Source organism: Bos grunniens, chromosome 7 (genome assembly GCF_055505025.1).
Source record: "Bos grunniens cultivar Pamir isolate PY7600 chromosome 7, Bosgru_T2T1.0, whole genome shotgun sequence".
In the NCBI taxonomy this organism is placed as follows: domain Eukaryota; kingdom Metazoa; phylum Chordata; class Mammalia; order Artiodactyla; family Bovidae; genus Bos; species Bos grunniens.
The window spans coordinates 30238939-30265919 of record NC_141171.1 but is presented as its reverse complement, the minus strand read 5'-3'; the positions used below and the strand labels follow the sequence as shown (position 1 = coordinate 30265919).

At 39.1% G+C, this 26981-nt stretch overlaps 1 protein-coding gene across 23 annotated transcripts in view; it reads left to right on the top strand.

The window, feature by feature from the left end:
* The first annotated feature begins 276 nt into the window (after positions 1-276).
* Positions 277-26981, top strand: part of CSNK1G3 (casein kinase 1 gamma 3) — a 116419-nt gene continuing 89714 nt past the window's right edge. For 14 of the 23 annotated variants that reach the window (XR_015167046.1, XR_015167044.1, XR_015167045.1 and 11 more), the window contains exon 1: positions 363-741. The gene's annotated coding sequence lies outside the window, so the exon portion shown is untranslated. Of the gene's footprint in view, positions 742-6379; positions 6654-15571; positions 15703-26981 lie in introns of those variants that run through there. The other 9 variants (XM_086410637.1, XM_086410626.1, XM_086410635.1 and 6 more) reach the window with 4 other exon arrangements.

The following is a 26981-nucleotide window of genomic DNA, read 5'->3' as shown; positions in this document are numbered from 1 at the left end:
GACTTTTCATTCCTCCTCTAAACCATGAGCGATTTTCTCCCAGTTCTCGCCACAGACCTACCCAAGCCTCTTCTCCCAAGGCCTCACCCAGGGAAACAGGCGCGTAACCACAATTACTCCACGATCTCTACACGCACCACGGGTGCGGAGGTAGGGAGGGGGCGTGGCTTGACTTTTATAGGCCTTTCCAGCCAATGAACAATCTGCTTTTCTTCCGGTCGGCAAGCCGACCAATCTGAGCAAGTCGGTGTAACCTTCGGCTGTACTCGGCTCTTTTCGCTGATGCGGGCAGCTCAAGGGGCGGCCGCCGCTGGAGAGACGCTTCCCTTTTTTATTTTTTTTTTCCCCAAGCGTTCACTTCCGGGTCCGGCGCCGATCCGGATGCCCGAGGCAGAAGGATGTTTGACCTCCGGATAAGCGAGGAGGCGCCGCTGTGCATTCATTGCCGGCTGCATCGGTGGCGACAGCAGCGGCCCGGGCGGCGACTCTCCGGCCACAGGCGGCGGTAGGACGCACCGGCAGTAGTGAGGGGACCGAGTCCGAGCCGAGCTGCGTTACCTCCCTCGCTCGTTCCTTCCCCCTCTACCTCGCTCGCTCCCTCCCTGCGTGGCTCGCTTTCCTCCTCCGGCCGCCGGCGGGTGCAATGTGCCGCCGCCGCTGCCCCCGCCGCCACTGACTGACGGACCGGGGGGCGCCGCCCGCGCCCGGGACCGACCCGCCGCTGGCGGCCGCGCCTCTGAGGTAAAGCCCCCTGTGCGTTGGCGCCTGGCTGGGCGGCCCCGGCCCGCCGGCAGCCTCGGCGCGGCCGCGGCGCCCTCCTGCCCGGGTGGGGCTGGGCGGGCTGGGGTCCGGGGCTGAGTGGGGTGGGGTAGGGTGCGGCGGGGGCGGCGCCGCCAGCGGGGGCCTCGGGAAGGGGTGGGCGAAGAGGACCCGGGCTGGGGCGCGGAGGCGCGGGACCGGAGGGGGCCGCGGCCGGGGGTCGAGGGCGCCGCGGGCTCGCTGGGCAGGGAGGGGGCCGCGGGCGGCGGGCCGGGCTGGCCGCAGAAGTTGCCCGAGTGGTGCGGCGCGAGTGGGGACCGCGGGGATGTGGGCGAGGTGGGAAAAGGCAGGGGCTTTTGCGAGGAGGGTTGAGAGGTCGGGAGTGCAGCCCCCCAGCGCTCCTCGATTTTGTCCAGACAATTCTCTTTGGAGTAGGCATTTTAGGCAAGAGGGTGGGAGCTATCGGTCGGCTGGAGGGAGGGATCAGGGGCTAGCATTCATTTCGGGGAGAAACTTCCCGATAGGGTATTTGTTTCCAGGTTTGGGGTGGGGGGCAGGGATTTACCTATTTGTTGGAGCTTTTGACTTTGCTCAAAACTTACCCAAGGCATTAGTCGGGGGAACAAAATTACTCTGATGGTTACTGTTAGGGTGCTGGTTTGTTTGTTTATCCCACTTGCTAGGGGAAGTGACACACAGAAGCGTCGGCTCTCTTGGTCCACAGCCCCCACGTTTCTTTTCTGCGGGGTGGTGATGGAGATGTGTGTTTGCTTCTGGGGTGGGGGTAGTTAGGCCTGTGTTAGGATGGTTCCAGTTCTCCCAGGGAAGGAGGAAAAGTTAATGGGTGGGAGAGAGTGTGTGTGGGAGATGGCTACTGTTGCTGCCATTGTGCGAATTAGTTTTAACTCTGTTGTAATGAGTGCCTAGGCTGGTCAGCAAGTGACCCTTTTTTAACCTTTGGTTTTAGAACATCGACTTTAATTGGACACTTAAAAACCTACTGATTTTTAGTAAGTTAAGAAAAAGTCAGTACTTAATTTCTTTTACGTTTGCAGTTACTTCTTGTGATAGGAATTGACATTGGCCCACACAGATAGTAAAAGAGGTTAAGCTATATCTGACTTAGAATACTTTTTAAAATTAAAAATATCTAGTAAAGGCATGTGTATGTTTTTGAAGAATATTTGCTTTCCCTATAAATAAGCAAATTGTGAAAGAAAAGTATCATAAAAGTTGCAAGATGTGAGCCCAGTTTAAGAAAACATTTCCCACCAAAAATCAAATCTGGTTTGTGACATTCTTAGTAACTTTTGGGGGGGGAGGGAAGTGGAGAGATGTACTTAGTGTATTTTATAATTATTCCCAAACTTCAAACTTTTGGTCTAACTATATTCTGAGCTAAGATTATAGTCATATTTTATATACATTAACCATATATTTTGTACAAAACATGAAAATCATATTTATGGGAATTGGAAGAAAGATGTAATAAAATAAATTGCGTAGCTTTTGTATAGATTCAGAGCAGAGTGTATAGACACTTTGGTATTCAGGGAGCTTCCTTTTCTGGATATGCCTCAGGTATAAGTAGTTCTTCTTAGAATGGGGAACAGAAAGTTTAACTTTAATGTTGATGTGTATGAGACTTTTGGGGGAATCTTGGAAAATGATTTTTTTTTTTTTAACTATGATTTAGTGTGCTCATTGACCAAGAGGTCGTTAACCTAAAAATTAATGAATTATATAATTATTGACATTTTCATTGTTAGATTTGCAAGCATTAACTATTAACAAAATCTTCAGCACATGAAATGCATTTATTCCTTCAAATAAAAGAACTAGGATTCAAACAAAGGAATAGTTTAGTTCAGACTGAAACTTTACTTTGTGCAAGGGACTTTTACTGTGTGTTGAGGATGAAAGAGTGGGTTGACACATGAAGAGGAATTAGATCCAGTTAGTTACCTTTAAGGGAGAAGCAGACATGCACAGAAATAATTGCAACACAGGACTCCTGTGGGGCTTATTAGAGATGTACGGAAATGTGGGGGTGGTGGTGATGGTGTATGTGTGTGTGAGACAGAGAGACTAATTTTTGACTGGGAATTACAAATGAGTTTAAAGCTGGTAATACTCCATTTAGGCCTTAAAATATTTTAATTGTCAAAATGGTTCAGTGTGTGTAGCGGCGGTATTTTTGTAGGTGAAGGGAGCAGTTGAGCACGGACATGTTGGTTTGGTATGGTGGGGCCTGTTGAACTGGAGGCAAGGCTCTGTGCCAGGAAGTCTTTATGGGAAATGAAGCTATAAAATTAGGTGGTGATCAGTCCATGGACATCTAGAATGCCTTGTATTTAAAAATGAGTCAGTTCACCATATGAAGATCCTAGTGTATAGATTCTAAGGTGATAGGGAATACCTATGAAAATAAGGCTGCTGCTGCTGCTAAGTCGCTTCAGTCGTATCCGACTCTGTGCGACCCCATGGACTGCAGCCTACCAGGCTCCTCCATCCATGGGATTTTCCAGGCAACAGTACTGGAGTGGGGTGCCATTGCCTTCTCCAAAAATAAGGCTAGTAAGTTTAAAGGAAACAAAGTATAACAGAATAGTCAATTTGTTATCCTTCATGCTAATAGAGGAGAGCCAGAAGAGTATATGAAACAGTTTATACATGGCTTTGTTGTATTTCTTTACTTGCTTTTGGATATGAGTGTGTGGTAATCTGGCAGTTGGTTATATGAAATAAAGCTAGATTTTTAAACATGTGACTTGGAAAGAAATGGGAATCTTTGCATTTCTTCTCTGGGTCTCCTCTGTATCCCCTTCATGCTGATAATAGACCGTCATTCTGGCATGGGTTTTTGGTTCATATTTTTTCAGAATGGAACAAGTGGTTTAGTTTCCAAGAGCTTGCTAAAAGAATATAACAGACTAAATAGAGGGAATTTGAAAATAATAACCAACAAAATACAGGTCTTTGGATAATACATTTTACATTAATACATTTTAAGGTGAGATTTGCTATGGATGAAGTGAAATGTGAGGAATCTATATAGGACGAGAATTGGCTGTAATAGTAAGATGACAACATGAGAAAATTCCACAGTTCTGGATCAATATGTACAAGGTTTTTAGTCATCTTAAGTATCAACAACTCTAAAAAAATTTAACCCCCAATTTAATCATTATCAAAGGGGTACTTAAAAAATATCACCCTTACGACACCAGTGTTTAATCATCTAGTCATGTTGCAGGGGAGATTGATAGTTCTTACTAACTGTTCCCTTCTTAGTGTTCAACAAGGACTTAACTTTATAACTGAATTTGTATCTCAAATCTCCCAATAATAGCAGTACCTGTTACACTTTATTAAATGCTCACTTTGTCTGTGGACCTTAAATGATACTGTTATAAGACAGCTCTATGAGTTAGGTGGTATACCGCTTGCTTTCGACAGTAGGAAACGGTCTTCTAGAATTTAAGCATCCTGTTTAAGGTGTATCTTGGGAGTAGCAGAGGGCATATTTAAATCATTTTTTTTTTCTGACTTTGCAGTGTTAGACCAGTGATATCTTCCCTAATCTTCTATCATCTTCCTTTTTGTCTTCTCTTATGCAGTTGGCATTTAGCGGTACTGAGTAATGTTTTTAATATGTGTTTGGGTGTTGTTTTTCTAAGATGTAATTTCTTTGGAAATGGTGGTTTGGGGATATCTGTAGTTTTCTAATCGTAGAGTCTCTAGGAGCAGAAGATATGGTTCTAGTAACTTAAGCTACTGCAGAGTATCGTTTTTGTGATAATCTATAGGAAAGAACCATACATGGGATTATTAATATGTAGAGATCAAGTGTGTATTATCTATTAATGTAAAGTGACTTTGGAGAGCCTCTGAACTAGTCAGGAAACATGGAATGAGACAGAAACGTGGAGATGGGTAAGTTTTAGAGACAGTGGAGACTGCTGTTAGCCATGGTCTTTCCAGCTCCCTTCTCAAAGTTGAGATTTAGGAACTGTGAATGTTTGGGTTCCTTTCTATTATGGGATGTAAGAAAGATGCATAGTGATTTGTTCTTTAACCATATTAAGTGACTGGTTATAGTCTCTCCTTCTTATCCCTTATCATCTTAGTTCTGAACGTGAAGTATTTGTGTATTTGGTAGATAAGACACATTTTGATCATTTTCTTTACTAATGACATATCACATAGTTATAATTTAATTTGATGAAAATCTATAACTGTTATATCCAATGACTATACCATATCCACTTTTTTTTTTTTACAGCTTTTACTGTAATTAGGTAAAAATCTCATGATAGATGCCCTCTTTCTTAAACACAAGTTTCTAACGTTTTTTTTCTTCAGTGAGTTGTCAGACTTTTAACTGTATTCAAATTTATTACATATATTTAGCTGATTAGGTGCTGAACTGCTTTCGTTAGCTGAAAAGAGTGCGGATAGTTTCTCTGCCATTATATTTTTCATCAGGATTGAGAAAACTCGTATGAAGTGCCAGGATGTGATGCCTGGCACACAGTAGGCACTGTGAAAGTCTTCTCATAAATGTAGAAGTTGCTGATGTATATGAGTTGTCAGAGGGTTGATTGGTGTGTAGAATCAGCAAAGACTATTAGGGATAGCCTGTTACAGGAGAATCTCTGAACTCGCCTCTCTAACCCACTCAGAAGATTGTTGTATTCTCCATTCATTTACTGTTTGATGTCCATGCTACATTAAAAGGCAGTAGACTACCCTCTAGTTTCTTGAACTTTTATTCCCATCAGTTGCTGTATACCTTGTATACCTACCAAGAATCATTTATCTTTGTACCCAACAAATTGTTACAAAGACAAATGATTCTTGGTAGGTATACAAGGTATACAGCAACTGATGGGAATACAAGTTAATGGCAGTTGTACGTCTTGTTGTAATTACATAGTTTAATGAAACATTATTCAGTGAACTGTGAAGGCAAAAAGGTGTTTATCTTGAGACCCAGTGGCTGCTTTGAAAAGCAGTTGAGTAATTGAGTGGTTGAAGTCAATTATAGTTAAAATAGTTTTAGGTGAAATAACTTAAATGATTAGGGGAAAAAACCCTAAAGATCTTAGATTTCACAGTAAGATTCTTCAGCAAAATTGCTTTTCAGTGTTGTGAGCTGTCTTTCCATGTTTAAGAGACAGAAGCTGGAAATCACAGGTGATGTACTATGGGTGTGGTTTTTGCAAGAAAAATAAAGTAGGACTACAATCTGTAGACTTATGCTTGAAGGAAAGGCCTTGGCAACCTGCATTTAAAGACTGTTTTGTGATTGTTTTAGTGTTGGTGGCATTAAACTGTTTAAAGTATGTAGATTTTTTGTGATTCCCTTTTAAAATTCACTTATGAACTGTATGTTAACAATAATATATTAAAGAGGTATCTACTTCTGAAATAACACCTCTTTTATACTCATAGAGATTTACTTAACAGCATCCTCTTTTAAAAAAGAGAGAAATACTGGTCTTCCTGAGCATACAGCCATTCATATTTTAGGATGAATTGTTCAATTATCCAGTCACATGATATCCACTTGTTTCCTGATACAGTCCCTCATCTGATTTTCTGTGTTCTCTTTCAGCTGTTACACAGTGTCAGGGATGGATAGAGCCATTTGTAATTCCACCATCTCCTCAACCTGAGTGGGGACTGCAGGAGTGAGTTGGTAGAGGAAATTGTCCTTTGGAAGAGGAAATGCCATCCCCTTGATGTATACCAGGAGCTGTTGAGCTTGGTGCAAAGCGTGCTGGTTTAACAGCTTATGGTAACTACTCGCCTTTCCTGTCTAACTCAGCCCAAGTGGAGAGGAAGGCACGCAGGTGTAGGAGAAGAAGGTCCAAGTTGGAGAAGGAAAGGTAGATGGGGTATACTATTTATCTTGGTGTCACACATTACAACACCAGAAATGCAGTAGCTTCTGAAATGGAACACTGAAGTATGAAGGCAGGGCTAGTTTTTCAGTGTTGGCTAGCTCCTGTGTAATTGACTTGCCTCTGCTTTCCCCTGTGTATGGGTTCTTCCTGCTACTGGTAGCAGGATCCTGGTGCGTTGGCCAGGACATCTTTTGCACAAGCCTACCTGCATACTTTCGCCTTCCTGTTTTTTTTTTTTCCCCTTAAGTTTTTGTTTCTTTTGGCTGTGTTGGGTCTTTGTTGCTCGCATGGGCTTTCTCTAGTTGAGGTGAGCAGGGGCTACTCTTCATTGCGGTGCGTGGGCTTCTCATTGCTCTGGCTTCTCTTGTGGCTGAGCACCGGGTCTAAGTGCGTGGGCTTCTCATTGCTCTGGCTTCTCTTGTGGCTGAGCACCGGGTCTAAGTGCGTGGGCTTCTCATTGCTCTGGCTTCTCTTGTGGCTGAGCACCGGGTCTAAGTGCGTGGTCTTCGGTAGTTGCAGCTCTCGGGCTCTAGAGCGCAGGCTCAGTAGTTGTGGCGCACCGGCCGTCTTAGTTGCTCCTCGGGATGTGGGATGTTCCTGGACTGTGGATAGAACCGGTGTCCCCTGCATTGGCAGGCAGATTCTTATCCACCATACCACCAGGGAAGTCCCTCTTCATGTTTTATTGACCGGAATTAGATCACATACACTTCTAAACCAGTTATGACACGGGGAACAGGGTTACTGTAGTGAGTTTCTACTATTCAGGATATAGTCCCTGCAGTTGGGGATGGGGTCACATTTCCCTGAGTTACATGGTGGAGGGAGGATGTTCTAAAAAACTGTGGGAAGGAAGAATATGGGGGAAATGGATGTTATAGAGGCAATCAATAGTGACCACCACATCTACTTGTTTAAAGGATGAAAATAAATAATGCATACAAATGCACTTTGAACTTTAAAGTGTTGTGCAAATGTAACAGATCAAAGATTAGAAAGCTGTTTCTATGTGACTGTCTTAAATATGCTCAGGTATGAATATTTTAGGAGCTGAAAACACTGCTAGTTTCTTACTGACTTTCGAGTCAGTAAAATTGATTATTACTTTTTTCATGGAAAAAAGCTATTTTAACTTTCATAGGGCTATTTTAACTTTAAAAACTTGTACCTCTAAACTTATTTAAATTTTTTGGTGTGTTGTTGCCCTCCTTCCTGGACAAAACTTGCCCGACATCTTTGATTTTATCAGACTTCTTTGTGACACCTGGAGGAGAGTAAGATGCCTTGAGGAAATGGGAATTTATCAGTCAGAAATGGTTGGTTTATTTTGAGTCAACGAATCTCTTTGAAGTAGGAGGGAAAGATGGGTGTTATATTATCCTGACTACAGCCACCCACCCTCTGCCGCCCCCCTGAAAATTATAGGGCCAGAGGAGAATCACAGACTTTTATAACTGAATTGTGGAAGGTTGAAATGCTTGTCACGTACCTGGTTAATAGAACCCTCCTATCCTCATTGATAGGTTGATAGGTTGATTCTCTTTCTAACCAAAAGGGGAGAGGCTGTGAAAAAATTTGTGTATTTTGCAATTTTGCTCAGGACCATGGGCTAGTTATATAAAGCAGTCAGCCAAGAACCTTTAAAGTTCTCAGGGTTTGGAAAATTTTAGGCAGAGTTGAAGTGTATATGTATGTGTGTGTTTGTGTGCATATGTGTTTAAATAAAACAAGCAAACAGACAAATCTTTTAATCTTCCCTCAAGCAGCCCACAAAAACAGCACACTTGGATTTCCCCTCCCTCCCCCCGCCTCCCCACACAAAGTAACCTCAAACCTGGCCTGCTGAAATGGAAAGGCAGAAGCAGACTGAGTGCTTGGAACAGTTCTTGTATTTTTAGTTTCAAGAAAGTTATCTTAAAGATTTCTTTATTGTATGTGTAAAAGAAAGAAATTGTGTGTGTGTGTGTGTGTTTATGGGGACATATATGGAAATACATGTATGTATAAATACATAATTAGTACACATTAATTATGGTAATTCTAATCCCTGCATTGTTGTTGTAAACATACAGAGTAAATCCATCCATCCCCTGGAAGGATGTTAATGACATTTATAAATAGATTTGGGATGATTTTTATTTTTACACTTTTTATACTTTTCTGTATCGTTTGGGTTTTCAGCTATGATTGTGCATTATTTGACCATCAGAAAAAAATACTGAGTTTTTCATTTGAGGGAAGAAAATAAAATTTGGGGATGGGATGTTTTCTCCAACCTAGAATTTACCATAGTCCACTTTCATTGTAAATTACCTTGAATAGAGTATGCACTGAATGCACTGTTGCATTGTAATAGCCTTTATTTAAAAAACTGGGCTTGTTAAAATTATGTTTCTTAAAATTTTAAGTTGAAATTAGCTGTATGATACCATATGGTATAAGAACATTTTATAAAAGTAGTAGACTTCTGAATTTTTGTAATTATTAATTGTGTTATCTATTTTAAACTTGTTTAGTTTTTGACTTCAGGTGGTATACTTGGCAGGGTATCAGAGTATGATATATTGGAGTCAAAGTTACAGTCAGAATTTCCTTTAATAAAAAGGGAAGTGAAAATTTATTTTTCCCCTTACACCCAGTCTGTGTCATGTTTATTTTCTATTTCTGTGAAATACTTATTGCAATGAATACTTTCAGGCGAATATAGTAGGTAATGTTACAGGAAGAGAAAATGCCTGATATTTCAATATATATATGACTATGAAGCCTTTTCATACAATCCTAGTTGGGCATGTAAAAATAACCTAGCATTGTTTTGGAGGTGAAACTAGTAGGTATCAATAGTTGGTGAGACATTTGAAAAAGAAACTGGTATTTGTAGATGTATATTTTTATGAAACAGTATTTTATATTCTTTTGTTCCAGGGATCTGAAAACAATATTAACATTTCCGCACCGCCCACCCTCCCACCTCCCAAAGTGTAAATCTTAAAGATGTGGAATCATGTAATGCCAGTTTTCATTTTTAAAAAATGGTAGACTATTTACTGAATTTGTTTTCTGTCATATGAATGTCAGGACATATTATTGATAGTATTTCTTAATATATTTAAGATTCTGAAAATATTAGGGTAGTTAAAATAGCAATGTAATCAGCCCTTGAAACTTATTTTTTTGAGTATTTTCTGATAGTCTGTTGAAAGTTGATTATTGAAATACGTGTTGTGTGTTTATATTCTGTTAATCTAAATACTCTACTAATGAAAGTTGTTTTTTGAAGGCTGACTGAACAATAAAGTTCTGAGCACTGGGAATGAGAACATCAAATAAGTTAAAATAAATTTTACTATATTCACTTTTTAAAAAATCTCCCAACTGAAAATTAATAATTTTTTTTTTCTGTGACAGAATAAAGAAGAGAACAAAATTGGGCAATTTTAAAGATGGTGCTTTCAGTCCTTGCTATAGGGCTGGGAGTGCTAATACTTATGAGTAGATGAGAGAAAGAGGTTGTAGAGAAGGCAGCTTGTTCCAGTGGTTCTCAGCCCTGACTTCACATTAACATTTTCTGTGGAGTTTCAAAAAATGACAGATATTGGGATTCTACCCATGCTGTTGAATCTGGCTATGGGGCCAGGGTGTTGATCTATTTTAGGATTTCTACAGGTGATTCCAATGTACTTCAGGGTTAAAAATGACTCATTTCATTTTTTATGTGTATCTCTTAGCTCTTTTTGAAAAAATGACTTCCTTTTACTTTCAGATTGTCTTTTTAATCAGGGATGGAGGTGTAAAGATAAGAAAGAAATGCATAGAAAATATATGCAAGAGGAACAGGTTAGTGAAGTGAGTTCTCTTTAGGGTTTCACACTCAGAATCCTTAGGCTACTGTATTGCTTGTTCATTAGCATCTTTTGAATAGTATGGCACCACAATTAGTGGAGTTTTGACATTTGGAAAATTTGTTAAAGGAAATTTATCAGATTAAATTAAGGCACCTGGAGAATGTTCCATGTGTACTTGGAAAGAATGTGTAGTCTGCTGCTTTTGGATGAAATGCTCTTTAAATATCAATTAAGTCCAACTCTTCTAAAGTGTCATATAAGTGTGTTTCCTTACTGATTTTTTGCTGGATGATCTGTCCATTGGTGAAAGTGGGTATTAAAGTCCCCCACTGTTATTGTTACCATCACTTTCTCTCTTTATTGTTGTTAGTATTTGCCTCACATATTGAGCTGCTCCTTTGTTGGGTGCATGTGTGCGTGTATGCTCAGTCGCTTCAGTCGTGTCCAGCTCTTTGCTACCCTGTCGACTGTAGCCCGCCAGGCTCCTCTGTCCATGGGATTATCCAGGCAAGAATACTGGAGTGAGTTCCCATGCCCTCCGCCAGGAATCTTCCTGACCAGGGATCAAACCCAAATCTCCTGCGTCTTCTGCGCCGGCAGGCGGGTTCTTTACTCACTAAGCCACGTGGGAAGCCTATGTTGGGTATATATTTATAATTGTTACATCTTCTTTTTTGGATTGAACCCTTGGTCATTACGTGTAGTGTCCTTATTCCTCTCAAAATCTTAAGAAACCTAAGTGATAAAAGCAATCCTGTCTTTAAAGTTAGTGTAAGAATGTTACTCATCAAAATTTGATTAGTTTTGGGTTATATTTATCATATTTGCAATATTGTTGAGTTGTATTTTTCATGGAACATAAGCATGGAAGGAGCCTTAATGGTATTTTAGTGTAATTGTACTTCTGCTTTACTCTTTTTTACCATTGTTGATGAGGTATTGTTTCTGTTTTTCCCGTTGGTGGAGATAGTTTAGTACTTCAGTTATAGTATATTGTGTATGTAGTATATTACTTATATCAGATATAGTCAGTAAATGTATACTTGTAAGTACACTATGATACTAGGGTTTTATGGTTATTGTATCTTGTCATTTATGGGAAATCAGGTTCCAAGGTGACTCATTTACTGCTCCTCCCTAGGTCAGGAACACTGTTACTGGTTATAGCATTTTTCTTATGACAGAATGAGAGCAAGCCATTTTGTGAGTTTAATACATTAAATTCCATTCAATGAACATTTTTTTCATAGTGGCAAATTTGGATGTGGCATTTTTTTCTATCAATGTCAATGGTTAGATATTTGTAAACTGCCCTGATAGGAGAATTTGTGGTAGAGAAATTTAAGAGTGGGTACAGTGTAGGGGGCTTCCTTGGGAGCTCAGCTGGTAAAGAATCTGCCTGTAATGCAGGAGACCTGAGTTGGATCCCTGGGTTGGGAAGATCTCCTGGAGGACAGCATGGCAACCCACTCCAGTATTTCTGCCTGGAGAGTCCCCATGACAGAAGAGCCTGGTGGGCTATGGTTCACGGGGTTGCAAAGAGTCGAACACAACTGAGTGTCTAAGCACAGCACAGCAGAGTGTAGAGGAGATATTGTGTGTGAACCATTGGGAGACTTTTAGAATTATTTTGAGTTCATCAATATACTACAGTAAAAGCCATGATAAAGAGGTTACCAGTTATATCTTGCACATATAATTAGTAATGGATTAATGGGTACTCTTCAACAGGACCACAATTTCTTATCAATAGTTTTGACATCCCAAATGCCCTGAAAACAAAAACAAATTTTTTTGGTATATATGACACAAATTGGTTTTATTCCCAAATCTTGTTAACTGTCTTTTATTTCACGTGACTGTGGGTTTCACTGCAGAAATAGTAAATGTTTAGTCACAGTGCTGTCTCAGACTTCTCTGTGCCATTCTGCTTTCTCTGTGGGTATTTCAAAGTACATAGTGTTTACACACTGTATCACCTGTCAAAAATGCCCTGAAATTCTGAGTTCCAGAATGATTAGCTGCAAGAACTTTGGAAAAGGAACTGTGAAACGGCATTGATTTGCTTCTGTCATTTGCTTAGGATAGGAACTACTCAGTATCTTACTCCTCTGAGATGGAGTTTGAGTAAGATCCTGGTAGACTTCTCTTGCTTTTTACAGTTGTAAGTATGTGGATACCAAGAGGCACTTTGTTTTAATCTGGGTTTATTTTTTTAGCAGTTGTTGAAAGCTTTTCTGGTTTTTCGACAACCGAGTCTTGTGGGGCCCATTGTGGTCCCAGAAGCGTTGTGTAATTAGGATGCTTGAGATGGACAATGTTTCGGGTAACTTCAGCATAGCTGAGCATTCATCACACTCTCTTTGGTCCTTGGCATTATGTAAGTTTACCTCTGTAACTCATGGTAATTTCATGCCACAGCACCTGCAGGCACCCATCTTTTTTTTTTTTTTTGTATCTTGGCTTCCTTTTTCATAACAGAAAGTAGAAGGGGTGTGGTTGCAGTGCCTCTGTTTTAGTTTCCTTAAACTTCCTTAATTTGTTTTTAAGAGTTCACTGCAAAAATCTTCATACCTACTCTGGCTTCTCTCCCCCCCCTCCATCCTGTTTCTTTTTTTCTTGATTACTTCCCTGCCCCCTTCCCTTTAAAATAATATTCCTCAGCCAGAGAAGTTTATACTTACGGTATTCTGTATCAGAAAAATACAGAAATTTGTTTGCTGAAAAGGTGACAGAAGTAAATGTGCACATTCTCTTTCCCTAACGAGGACCTTTCTATAGGGGAGTGATTATTGCACTGCTGTGCATGCATAGTGTTCTGTGTGTATAATCTTTGCTTTCTTTCCATCCTTAGATACTGAAGGGTAATGGTGAGCACTGTGGTCCATGTCTTTTTGTGTTTGCCATGACACTAGACACCTTAAGGTGTAAATCTTAATGGGAAATTTAGACCTCTTCCATGGTGGCTCACTGGTAAGGAATCTGCCTGCAGTGTGGGAGATGCAGTTTCAATCCCTGGGTTGGGAAGCTCCCCTGGAGAAGGAAATGGCAACCCACTCTAGTATTCTTGCCTGGGCAATCCCATCCCATGGACGGAGGAGCCTGGCGGGCTACAGTCCATGGGGTTTCAAAGAGTCGACCCGACCAAGGGGCTAAGCACACACAGCGTGCTTAGTTATGGTGCACCTGCTGTGTCCCCTGAAAGCACTGCGATTCTCCTGGAGGACAGATTTAACCTTGTGTATGGTTTGTCTAAGCTATGTGATGTCAGGGATTGTGATGGTTTTATTTGCCATTTGTATTTCCTGTGTTTGGTATGTAATAGGCCTCTAATGATTGCTTCTTTGTTGAATAGATTAATCATTTCATCTTTTATTAGGGAGAATTTTTTTTTTTTTTGTAGGGAGAATTTTAACATGGAAGAACCTTCATTAATTAAATCCCTCCTGAGGCACCATACTCATCCCAGACCAGTTTAGTTTGCATCATCACAGTTGTATAAGACAAACTTCAAACAAGTAAATTGGGCCTAGTTTAAATAAAGTAATAAACCAACCCTCTGACTGACTTTCTCAGGCTTAAGAGTAGAGAGATACATTATAGAAAGATTTTTGAAATGAAAAGCATTCATGGGCTGGCTGGACAATTTAAAGGAAATATTCTATTTTTTTGAGCATTTCAGTTAATTATGATTTTAAGATATTTTTTATATTAAAGTTTTTCTCTCTCTTTTAAGTTCACACAGCAAACTTCACTCCCCATCACAGGCAAATTAGAAAGCAGTTTTATCACCCTAGAGTATTCTCTCATGCTGCCCATTTGTACTTAAGCCCTTCTCCCACTCTAGCCCCAACAACCACTGCTCTCTTTCTATACTTTTGCCAAATACCATGTAAATGGAATCATGTGGTGTGTAGCCTTCTAAATCTCTCTTCCACAGTGCAGAATGCATTTGAGTTTCATCCATGTTGTAGTGTGTATCAGTGGTTTCTATTTGCTGCTAAGCAATAATCCATCATAATGGATATACTTGAGCATATTTATCCATTCACCAGTTGAAGTACTTGTTTCTAGTTTTTGTGATCATGGATACAGCTGCCACAAAACTTTGTATGTGGTTTTGTTTTTGTGTGTGAATCTAAGTTTTTATTTCTCTTGGGTAGCTTTCTAGGGGAATTGTTAGGTCATATGGCAAGTATGGCTTTCCTGGTGGCTCAGACGGTAAAGAGTCTGCTGCAATGTGGGAGACCTGGGTTCAATCCCCGGGTTGGGAAGACCCCCTGAAGAAGAAAGTGGCAATCCACTCCAATATTCTTGCCTGGAAAATCCCATGGACCGAGGAGCCTGGCAAGCTACAGTCCATGGGGTCTTAAAGAGTCAGACACGACTGAGCAACTAACACACACAGATGGCAAGTGTATGTTTAACTTTATAGCAAGCTGTCAAACTATTTTCTAAAGCATTTTGTATTCCCACCAGTAATGTAGGAGAGTTCCACTAATAATCAGTTCCTAAAATTTAAATTGGCTGTATTGAGTTACTCTAGTAATTTGTTGGTTTGATTGTATACCAGAATATCTTGACAATAACATTTAATTCTGAACATGATATTTTTATAGTTGTAGATCTGTTAGAGATAGTGATTTTGGGGAGTCTCACTTTTCAGTGAATGCAATCTTCCGTATGGTTTGGAACTATTTTTTCTTGCTAAGATCATGCAGCCCTGATCTTTGTAAAAAAAAAAAAAAGCAAAACAAAAAGCAAAAATCTAGGCCTTAACCCTGGTGTTCATATTGGGGATTAAGGTGCCTTTGGATCAATTCTGTCTCTGTCTTCAGGTTTATAGCACTACTTTGGGGACGGATTCTTTTGGTTTGAACTAGGCAGAAGAAAATCCTTCTCACGGAGAAGTGGTTGTCCTTTCAGCCAGTTTCTGTCACCTGTTACATGTTCCATTCCACAGTTTTGTAGAAGTCAGCTTATTTATGATTTACTGTCGATTATACTAGTTAGGAACTTCCCTTGTAGCTCAGACAGTAAAGAATCTGCCTACAGTGCAGGAGAGACCTGGGTTTGATTACTGGATTGGGAACGTCCCCTGGAGAAGGAAATGGTTACCCACTTCAGTATTCTTCCTTGGAGAATTCCATGGACAGAGGAGCCTGGCGGTCTACAGTCAGACACAAGTAAGCAGCCGACACTAACTATACTGATAAGCCCTTTCTGCAATGAGGGTTGACAATATTAACTTCATAATTGGAATTTTCAAATGCTAATACCCTTGAATGACTGTTTTAAATCTGAGGCCTTTGCCTACATTAAACTGTTGTTTTTAATAACATTTTTATAAATTAGGAAACAAGCACTGTAGTTAAGAAAGAATATAACTTTGTTATGGGAACCATGCATGAAATAGCTGCTGACTTTCCTGAAGTGTTTTCTCATTTATCTGGTATTATTAGGGAACAACCTGTTAGATGAATTAGAAGTTTGTATTTATAGTTAAATATTTTATTAACATTGTTTTAAATGGTAAACTTTACACAGTAGTACTGTTTTTCTCAGTGTTTTCTAAGCATATTCAGATCTTGCTGATGCCCAGTTCTCATTCTAAACATCAATTACAAACTGTGCTGTCATGCGTAGATGCCAGAATTTATTGAAGTTGTATAAGGTTGCCTTCTTCCTGTTCTCTGTCATGTTTTTATAAGTCACCTCAAATTTTCCAGTTTGATTTCTAGTGTAAACTTGTTAGAATTATGTTAAAATGGAGTTCAGGGGCTCTTATTAAGTGAACAGAATATGCATTTTGTGACCTCCTTTGGTGAATTTTTTTGTTTTTTCTTCTGACTCATAGCTATGTCTTGGAGAGCTGAAATTACAGTATCAATGATCTTTGACTTGTGAGGTGTTATTCCGCTTGCTTGTAGTATCTCAGAGCCATACATGGCCTGCCTGTCCTCTGATACCTTTTTCTTTCCTTTATTTGGAAAAGAGATGATCATATAAATTATGAGTAGCCTGGTGGGCTGCAGTCCATGGGATCTCAAAGAGTTGGACACAACTTAGTGACTAAACAACAGCAACAATAGGGTAAATACTCAACAAGTATTTGTTGGATGAGAGTAAGTGCCCCCAAATGGAACATGATTTTTTCATTGATGGCTTGGAGTTTAACATCATTCCTGTGATTGAGATTTGTAGTCAAGTCTATGCTTAGAGATAGTGAGATGACCTGCTCTTAGTATAAATTTAATATGATGTCTACTTGATTTTTGATTTCCATCGTACAGGAGATGAGCGTGATTGGATGTGTTTATAAGTGCTTAAGGGGCTGGAGGGGTTAAAGGGTTTAGTTTTCAAATTAAACATTCCCTCCTCTTTCTTTTTTTTTTATTTTTTTATTTTTTTTACCCCCACCCCGGGGTCTGTGGACCCCCGCGCGGCCGGGACGCGGAGGGGGCCGGAGTGGGGGGCGGGAGGCCGGCCCCCGCGGGGGCGTTCCGCCCGAGCCCCGCCCCCCTCCTCTTTCAAACATGGAGACTCACTAGCAGTGATAAGGGATGTTACCAACGGGAGTATAAGTTCAACTGTGAAATTCAAGAGGAGGCACATGTCCTCAGAAGACATTTTGAGGGCCTATGAAATGGTCATATCCTAGTTACCTAGAGAACAATTAGATGTGGATAATTAGAAAATTTACTTAATTAGACTTTCAGTAATACTTACATATTTTATGAAAGTTGAGATTTTAATACAAGTTCCCATAAAATTGACTTAGTTATAACTGAATATAGTATGTTTTGCTACTCCTTTGCTATTATGTATTATGCAGTAGCTTTCAAATTTAGAAATATTTTTGACTACAGCGCATAGAAAAATATTTACCACAACTTAGAGAAATATATTTTGCATTGTATCCTAGTGATATGTATATATTCATATAAGGAGCCAAAACAAAATCTCATTAAACAAAACTATTCTTACTACATTTGAGTACTCTATTTTCTTTCTTTCTTTGATACTATTTTATTTAAAAAACTGTTGCTTAAGACCCATTTGTTTAAACACCCAGCAATGGGTCATTATCCACAGTTTGGGGAACACTGTTGTCTAATAAAACTGATGATAAATTTTAAAGGCTAGAATTTTCTGGCTCTTAACAGAAATATACAAGGGACATCGCTGAAATCAGGTTTTGAAAATCTAAAGTGTTGTAGATGATAGTTACTAAACATTTCTGAGATAAAATAAGTTTCTGTGGTATGTAATTAGAGAATTGATTTCCATTTTTGTCATTACAGTTAATGATTTAGCTTTCAAAAATAAGTGTTTAGTCTTTTCTTAGACAACCACAGTTGAGCTCATGCCAGAAACCAGTAACTGGGACACTTGCTGCTAACAGAAGCATGTGATGTAACGGCTAGCCATCACATCACGAATATCCTTACTCATTTAGATTTTGGAGAAGCTTGGAGACTTGTAGTAGTGTCATTTTTTATAGAGACTGCATTGGGCATTTAAAACACTGAATGGCTCATTTTATGTATGGATTTTAAAATTTAAGATAAAGCAGTGAGAAATCAATGCTATGACAACTAACTTGTGAAAAAATTAATTAAAAATTTCTATTGCATGTGATTTTTTTATTTGCAAAGAATATTGAATAACAGCATGTGAAAAGATACCTATAGATACTTTTAATATTTAAAATTATAGGTACATGGAAATTCTATATTGATTACAACCTATTTTGGAAGATAGTTTCAGTTCATTCGCTCAGTCGTGTCCGACGCTTTGCAACCCCATGAACTGCAGCACATCAGGCTCCCCTGTCCATCACCAACTCCTGGAGTTCACCCAAACTCATGTCCATTGAGTTGGTGATTCTATCCAACCATCGCATCCTCTGTCGTCCCCTTCTCCTCCTACCCTCGATCTTTCCCAGCATCAGGGTCTTTTCACATAAGTCAGTTCTTCGAGTCAGGTGGCCAAAGTTTTGGAGTCTCAGCTTCAGCATCAGTTCTTCAGTGAACACCCAGGACTGATCTTCTTTAGGATGGACTGGTTGGATCTCCTTGCAGTCCAAGGGAAGATAGGTAGAGTACTAATAATTATTTTAAACAATTTAGAACTGATCATTAATGTTTACTGGAAAGCTTTAGCTAGCTGTATGGCTTTTTATGAAGTAGAACATACTATACTAATATGTTCTCAGATTACTTTGATTTATCTATTTGCAACTTAAAGGAGGTCAGTTGGCTCTGTAATGTCCTAAATTATTGGGCCATGCAGGTTAGAGAATCTGATTTTCTGTTTTCTGTTTTGAAGATTCATCAGTGATCATCAAATTAGAAGTATGCCTGTGACCTACATTTTCACTCATATAATCAGATTATATCTAATGTTTTCTGTATTTAGCAGCTCATTTTTTATCTTTATTAGTGAATGATACTCCATGAAAATTATAATTGTTTATGAAAGAAAAGCAATTGATTATTAATCTGTTCTCAAGGATAATTTGAAAATATATCCCTTAGATAAATTCTGTCTTTTTAATATAGATATTTAAATAAGTTAGTATGCTGAGAATTATGATAGAATCATCAGAGATCAGATCAGATCAGTCGCTCAGTCATGTTCGACTCTACGCAACCCCATGAATCACAGCACGCCAGGCCTCCCTGTCCATCACCAACTCCTGGAGTTCACTCAGACTCACGTCCATCGAGTCAGTGATGCCATCCAGCCATCTCATCCTCTGTCATCCCCTTCTCCTCTTGCCCCCAATCCCTCCCAGCATCAGTCTTTTCCAGTGAGTCAACTCTTCGCATGAGGTGGCCAGAGTACTGGAGTTTTAGCTTTAGCATCATTCCTTCCAAAGAAATCCCAGGGCTGATCTCTTCAGAATGGACTGGTTGGATCTCCTTGCAGTCCAAGGGACTCTCAAGAGTCTTCTCCAACACCACAGTTCAAAAGCATCAATTCTTCGGCCCTCAGCCTTCTTCACAGTCCAACCCTCACATCCATACATGACCACAGGAAAAACCATAGCCTTGACTAGACGAACCTTTGTTGGCAAAGTAATGTTTCTGCTTTTAAATATGCTATGTAGGTTTGTTGTAGCAATTTTACATTATCTCTTTAATCTGTGCTTACTAAGTTGCAAGTGTTCATATCCCTGTCCTTCCCTCTACTACTTCTACTCCGCCTTAACAGCTGAGTGTCTATCAATTGCAGTGTTACTTTAACCCTGGAAAAATTTACATTTTCATCAATAACATCTTATTTGGGGGGGATAAAATTGATTCTAAAAGCTGAAAATCAATTAACCTTGCTTACACTCTTAGAACTTACAGTGGAATGCCTGTGTTAGGTTTTCTTTGTTTTTCTTTGCCGCATCTGCAGTATGTGAGATCGTCTTCCCCAAACAGCCACTGAAGCTGTGTCTGCTGCAGTGGAAGCATGGATTCCTAACCACTGGACCGCCAGGGAATTCTCTAGTTTTCTTCCTTGATGAGCCCCCAGGGCCCTTTTTGCTGTAGCTCAGGAAAAATTTCTTTTTCTTAATTTCCTCTGTCCTTAATGCTAATTTATCTTATTAGTTGGAAGTCAGAGGTATTGAATTGCTTCTTTCTGTCTCTGTTCCTTTATTTTTTGTTTCTTTTTATTTTTCTTTCACATAATATGATTGTTTTCCTACTTTGGTTATTCTGTATAGTATGGCATTATTTTCTTAACTCAGTGTTTATTATTGTCCTTCTCAAAAGTCACTGAGGATCTTTTTTTTTTTTTTTTTTTTAATGTTTTCTTTTTTCTGAATGGTGTACCTCCCTGTATTTTAAAAAATTTGCTTTTTGGGGGGCATTTTTCTATCCTGTTGTTACTTTTCTTCATGAATTAGTGATTCTGTCAGTTCATATTTGTGAAGGAGTGATTAGGTTACTATTTCTGGGCAGATGGTTTGGGTTTTCTTTGCCATTCTGTTTGCTCTGCTGTCTTTTTCTGTATCAGCCTCTTGAATCTGTCTACACAGATGGGGCTTATTGACCAGCATGTTTCACATAGGGTAGGCACTCAGGGAACCACAGCCAATATCATACTTAAAGAGTAAAACAATGAACTCTTAATCAAGACTTGGAAAAAACACAAGGAAGTTTGTTCTCAGATCTTCCATTCTACATTGTACTGAAGAACTAGTCTTTTGGCAGGGGTTTCTTTAAAATGCCACCTTGGCTCAAATTAGGATCTGACAACATTGAGGTACTGTAGAGACAGTACAGGCTGGCAGGAAGGGACAGACTGTACCTGCCGATCCAGACAGAAAGGCAGACACATTTTAGACTTTGGGAGGCCAGAGAATTAGTGGAAACACCATCAGAGTTTAAGTGGATAAGAATGTGAACTCAGGAATCTGACTCCTTGTGATCATGTTCTCACTATACCATTTATTAACTTGATGATGCTGGTCAGGTTGTACAATTGCTCTATGTTTTAGTTTTCTTTATTGGTAAAAATAGGGATTGAAATAGTATAATTGTGGGAACTGATGAGCTGATCTGTTTAAAATATGTAGCAAATTAAGTGCTTAGCAAATGGCAACTGGAGAGATTTTATGTAAAATCCAGGTTTCTGGATTTTTCTTGAAAAATTTGGACATCTGATGGTCCTGAATGGTGGCAGTTGTTTACAGCTGAGTGGTAGCCGCCTCTAATTGGAGTATTTGCTTTCCAGATTGCTGTAGCCCCCAGTACTACTTATTGTCTCACACTCTATTTGATTCACTCTCTTTATGGTACCTCTGTGGCCATTTGGATTTGTGACTTCTGATGTACCAGTTATCAACTGTAGCTAAAAGGATATCTTTAATTTTCAAAACTGATTTTTCTTTGGTGTAGAACGAATCAGCACCAAAGGCACAAACATAGACCAGATTAGAAGAGTAATTCAGGCAAGGGAATGCTATCACATACAGGAAATTCTTGGCAGTGCTTGTAGCATACTCGTTGGTGAGGTTCAGCGAGTGCATCAGGTGAATGGAGAGACTGATGCTGGGGGGTGTAGTGATATGTAACTGGGAATGCTCTAGGTACGAATCATACCACCAAAACCTGAAAATGTTTAGAGATAGAAAAAAACTCATTTCTTAATCTGTAGTAGCTATTGACTGTCCTAGGTGCCTGACAGTATGCTAGGTTCAGAGATCACCAGGTTACATAATGAGTCCTTGTCATCAAATACAGCAGACAATTATAATAATGTGTATAATGTAAGAATAGCCTCAGAAGTCTCTTAATCTAATCCTCCTATTTTATAATTATTAAAATAAGCTTAGACAGATTAGGCCTTGCCTAAGGCTTTACAACTAGTTGAGACTCGAAGATGACTTTTTTTTTTTTTTTTTTTAATACAATGCTTTTTCTAGTACATAGCCAGGCAGGCAACATCAAAGAGGTTTGGAAGCAGCTAGTAGGGATTCCAAGACCTGGGAGAACTGATTTATTGGAGCATGGTACAAAGATTGGGACTTGGGTGTGAAAGAAGGTTACGTTGCTGCATTTAAGACTTATTCTTCAAAGACTGGAGCTAGAGGTTCTTCTTAGGGGTGTGAAGAAGTGGCCATTTTAGAGAAGCCTGTGTGGCAAGGAACTGTTGGTAGCTGCTGGGAACTGTCGACACCATTTTAGGACCCGAGGGTGGCCTCTGAGAGCCAGCAAGAAGCTGACACCATCACACCATCAGTTATACACTGCAAGGGTGTGAGTTCTGTCCACAATCTGAAGGAACTTGGAAGAAGATTCTTTCCCATTTTCACCTCCAGATAAGAATGTCATCTAACTGATCTTTTGATGAAGTCTGTGAAACCCTGAGCAAATGCCTCAGCTGAGTCGTGCCCAGAGTTCTAATCCACAGAAACTCTGGACTAATAAATGTATTGCTATAAGCTGCTAAGTTTTTGGTAGTTTGTTCCACAGTAACAGAAAACTAGTACTTTTGGTCATGTCCAAGTATATTATATTCTTTACTGTCATTACATAATAAACACAGCACTTTGCCATCTGATTTGAAATACATAATCCACACTCCACTATGCCTTAGAAGCATGAAAATCACTGCAGTTTGTGGTTTTCTGGCAGCACTGTGAAATGATAAGAGTGCCCCACACGGTCTCACAACTGTTGTCTTGTAGCGTGAAGCAGCTTTAACAATGCATAAGTGACTTAGCATGGATGATTATTAATGAAAGTTTGTTTATGAACACCAGCATTTGAATTTCATATAATTTTCATGTGTCACAAAATACTGTTTCTTCTCCAAACATGTAAATACGTAAAGACCATTCTTAGTCTGTAGACTGTGTATAGTGGACAAGAGCCTGGATTTAGCCTGCAGGCTGGAGTTTGCTGACCATGACTATAGACAGACTTGTCTATACTAATACTGTTTGATAGGTGCAACAATAGGGAAAATACTAGCACTCTTTAGGATCCTTAATAAAAAAATATTTAATCAAAAATTCTATTTGTTAACTATATTAAAAGACTAAAGAAATCTAGTAAGACAGGTTTGTGAGCAGTTTCTTGAATGTGGTGAAAAGGATGGAGTAAAATAGGAAACAGCTTCGTTTCTCACTAACCACTAAATTGTATACTTTGATTATTTCCTTTTCCCCACTCATAAATGATATAAGTGGCCGGTTTCCATTGATTCTTACCATATATTAATAGGAATAAGTTCAGTTTGTCAAGAGTTATTTTGGGGTGTTAATACTTGTTCCATTTTCAAGTACAGTTTTAAGCTATTCGATCACTTCTTCCTGTCTCTTGAAATTTCTTCTGGGGAAGGAATTTGGGGCCGTCTCTTGACTTTTCCTACTGCCTCCTCAGCCATTCATTAAGCTGGCCCTTGATCCTCCAGGGTCCATGTGAGTGGAGGGTTATGAAAGGGAAAAGGCAAAAGTTTTTCAGTGGATGACATGCTTTCAAATGCTCTTTCTTTTGGGAGGAAGTTTTAGTTCATCAGAGGCTGTACCCTGACCTATTCTGTAAAACAAACAAACAGACCTGCAAGTATTGCTATACATAAACATATCCATGCACAGGAATTACAAAAAAGAGTTGGATCATATAAAACAAACTGAAAGTAATGTTTACATCTGAGGAGAGCAAGTGGGATGAAGGACAAGACGTATGGGCATCCCAAGGATATTTTTACTTTGTATTTGAATTCTTACAACATGTAGAATGTCTTTTGGATATTTGGTAAATGAAAAGGTATATATTGAAAATAGCATGAAAAATTGCAAATGGGAAGGAAATTACTTTCTTCTAAATAGAAAAAAATGTAGAAGGGCCCTTTTTGTTTTGGTTGCTGTTGTTGGTTACACTTTGTGGCATGTGGGATCTTAGTTCCCCAACTAAGTATTGAACCCACACCCCCATGTGTTGGAATGGTGGAGTCTTTTAACCACTGGACTGCTAGGAAAGTCCCCTGAAAGGGCTCTTTTAAAGAAAACCTTCTAAAATACTTACATGTTCATTAACCTTAAAAAGCTGTAGTGTTTTCACATGAGTTTTGGGATAAAGTTATAGTAGAGAAAACATATGAACTTTGAGATGTAGCATTATTTTTGGAGTGGGTTATTTCTAAAAATAATGTTTTGAAGTATTATCTACATATAATACAACACATAGATTTTTAGTTTGATGAATTTTTATACATGTATACACTTGTATAATCCCCTCCCAAGCACAGTAGAGAATATTCCTTTCTCTGGTAAAGTTCCCTTATGCCACTTTCCAAGCTTTCAACCACTCTTGGCAACAACTGATCTGCTTTCTATCACCACAACTTATTTTTGCTGATTCTAGAACTTCATTTGATGAGAATTGTATGATACTTACTCATTTGTGCCTGACTTACCTCAATCTCATATCTGAGAGATTCATCCATATGGTTACATGTATCAACAGTTCTTTCCTTTTTATTTACTGAGTAATATTCCACTGAATGAATATATCAGTTTGAATACCTGTTCTCCTGTTAGTAGATATTAGGATTGTTTTTAGTTTTGGCTGTTACTGATTTAGGCTGCTCTAAATACATGTGTACAAGTCTTTCTCTAAATATATGTTTTAATTTCTCTTGAGTAACTACCTAAGAGTGGTATTGTTAGGACATCAGATAGGTGTATATTTTACTTAGAATAAACTATCAAACTTCCTTAGAATCAAAGTTGTACTATTTTATATTCCCATTAGGAATTGAGAGTTCTAATTGTTCCTCATTCTTTCCTGGACTTTTCTTTCTTGGGAGGTTTTTGATTACTGATTGCATATCTTTACTATTGTTCTATTGAGGTTTTTCTTTTTTTTCCCTAATGATTCCCACAGTAATCACGGTGAGGCAAGACCAGAGTGGGCCTCCCAGGAAGCTGGAGGTCCACCTTGGACTCTCATTTTCCCGCTGGGGAAACCATAGGCTTGAGGGCCCTGTGGGTGTGATGCTGTGCCAGCCTTGGGGGAGGCCCAGTGTGGTCAGAGTATAGCCACTCCTCTTGCCCTTCTCTGTCTCTCTGGTTCAGGAGGGTGCTTTGGCCTCAGCCCTGGGTTCTGGGGATTTGTTTCAGTGGTGTCTTGTGCTAACTGACCTATGTTGCTCTCTTGATGGTGTCTCCCTATAAGGTTTTCTGCACACACAATTATAATGTCTCTGAATAACAGTGGTTTAGCCTTTTCCTCTTCACTTTTCATGCCTTTTGCATCTTTCTTAACTTATTGTACAGGCTAGTTCTTCTGTACAGTGTGTTGAATGGAAGATCTGAGAGCAAACATTCTTTTGTTTTCTCTTAGTCTTGATTAAGAGTTCAGTGTTTTACCATATAAGTATGATGTTGGCTATCTTTTTTTTTTTTTTAAGGAAAAACTCTTTTATTAGGTTGACGTTTGATTCTCTTTCTGGATTACTGAGAGGTTTTAAACATTAACGGGTTGAATTTTGTCAAATGCATTTTATTGTCTGTTGAGATACTTTCTTTTTTTTCCTGTTAATTTGCTGAATTTATTTCAAATATTAAATCTTAACATTTCTAATATGAGAAATACGAGATCAGAGAGTATACTTTAATTTTGTAGTTACTTGAGACAAATAATGATAGCATATGATCTTTCTTGATGAACATTTTTTGAAAGGAAATATTATTCTTCAGTTTTGGGCTATTGTATTTTATAAATGTCAGTTCAGGGTAGTTGATGATATTTAGGTCTACTGTTTTAATATACATACTGTTATTTTTGTCTTCTACTCAATCAAACAACAGTGAAACAACAGTGTTAACATTTCAACTATGATTGTCTTTTTCAAACAGTTATTTCAAACTAATCCTTGTTTTTTAAAGTCTTTCCCTTATTTTGCTCATTTATATGTCATTTTAATGATTTTTCAAATTTTTCTGTTGAGTTATTTCTGTTATTATGAAATGGATCTCTGTATCTTTGGAGATTCTCCCTTGTTTCGATGTTTACTTTGTATGATAACATTATAGCCTCTAAGGCTTATTATACTTGATGTTTGCATTGTCGTTGTTCAGTCGCTCGGTCATGTGCGACTGTTTGCGACCCCGTGGACTGCAGCACACCAGGCTTCCTTATCCTTCACTGTCTCCCGGAGCTAGCTCAAACTAGTCCATTGAGTCGATGATGCCATCCACCCATCTCGTCCTCTGTCGTCCCCTTCTCCTCCTGCCTTCAGTCTTTCCCAGCATCAAGGTCTTTTCTAATGAGTCGGCTCTTCGCATCAGGTAGCCAAAAGTATTGGCACTTCAGCTTCAGCATCAGTCCTTCCAATGAATATTCAGAATTGATTTCCTTTAGGATTGATTGGTTTGATCTCTTTGCAGACCAAGGGACTCTCAAGAGTCTTCTCCAACACCACAGTTCAAAAGCATCAATTCTTCAGCACTCAGCCTTCTTTATGGCCCAACTTGCACATTCATACACGACTACTGGAAAAACTACAGCTTTGACTATATGGACCTTAGTTGGCAAAGTAACAGCTCTGCTTTTTAATATTGCTGTCTAGGTTGGTCATAGCTTTTCTTCCAAGGAGCAAGAGTCTTTTAATTTCATGGCTGCAGTCACCATCTGCAGTGATTTGGAGTCCAAGAAGGTCAAGTCTGTCACTGTATCCATTGTTTTCCCATCTATTTGCCATGAAGTAATGGGACAGGATGCCATGATCTTAGTTTTTTGAATGTTGAATTTTAAGCTGGCTTTTTCACTCTTCTCTTTCACCTTCATCAAGAGGCTCTTTAGTTCTTGTTCGCTTTCTGCCATAAGGGTGGTGTCGTCTGCAAATCTGAGGATGTTTGAGTAGTATATCTTTCTGTTATTTCACTTTCAGTTTGTCTGCGTCTTTGAATGTAAAGTTGTTTCTTAGAGACAATGTATAGTTGGATCTTGGTTTT